This window comes from Cebus imitator, unplaced genomic scaffold, assembly GCF_001604975.1.
Source record: "Cebus imitator isolate Cc_AM_T3 unplaced genomic scaffold, Cebus_imitator-1.0 Scaffold83, whole genome shotgun sequence".
Classification (NCBI taxonomy): domain Eukaryota; kingdom Metazoa; phylum Chordata; class Mammalia; order Primates; family Cebidae; genus Cebus; species Cebus imitator.
The window spans coordinates 5,037,081-5,038,127 of NW_016107398.1; positions in this window are offsets into that span (position 1 = coordinate 5,037,081).

Genomic DNA, 1,047 nt, shown 5'->3' on the forward strand with positions numbered 1-1,047 from the left:
TTAAGAGAGAGATGGGGTCTCACTGTATTGCCCAGGCTGGTCTTGAACTCCTGGGCTTAAGTGATCCTCCCACCTCAGCCTCCCGAAGTGCAGGGATTACAAGTGTGAGCCACCATGCCCAGCCAATTTGCATTTCTGTAATGATTAGTGATGATGAGCATTTTTTCATATGCTTGTTGGCCACGTGTATGTCTTCTTTTGAGAAGTGTCTGGTCATATTCTTTGCTCATTGATGTGGTTTGGCTCTGTGTTCCCACCAAAATCTCTTGTTGAATTGTAATCCCCTGTGTTGGAGGAAGTACCTGCTGGGAGGTGATTGGATAATGGGGACAGATTTTCCCCTTGTGGTTCTCATGATAGTGGGTGAGTTCTCCTGAGACCTGGCTGTTTGAAAATGTGTAGTGCTTCCCCCTTCACTCTCTCTCCTGCTCCACCATGGTAAGATGTACTTGTTTCCCCGTTGCCTTCCACCATGATTACAAATTTCCTGAGGCCTCCCAGCCATGCTTCCATGTAGTGTTGGGCTGTGGATGCACAGAAGGCAAGAGCCGAGGTTTGAGAGCCTCCGCCTAGATTTCAGAGAATGTATGGAAACACTTGGATGTCCAGACAACAGTCTGCTGGAGGGGCAGACCCTCATGGAGGACCTCTACTAGGGCAGTGTGGAGGGGAAAGGTGGGGTTGTAGCTCCCTCAGTGTCCCCACTGGGGCATTGCCTGTTGGAGTTGTGTGAAGACGGCCACCATCCTACAGACCCCAGAATAGTAGATGCACTGACAGCTTGCACTGTGCACCTAGAAAAGCCACAGGCACTCAATGTTAGCTTATAAAAGCAGCTGCTGAGGGCTTTACCCTGCAGAACCACAGGGGAGGAGCTGCCCAAGGCTTTGTGAGCTCACTCTTTGCATCAGCATGCCCTGGAAGTGAGTCCTTCCCTTTTTGGAGTTAAAGGAGATTATTTTGGATCTTTAAGATTTAATGACTGCCCTGCTGAGCTTTAGACTGGCCTGGGGCCTGTCATGCCTTTGTTTTGGTCAATCTCTCTCT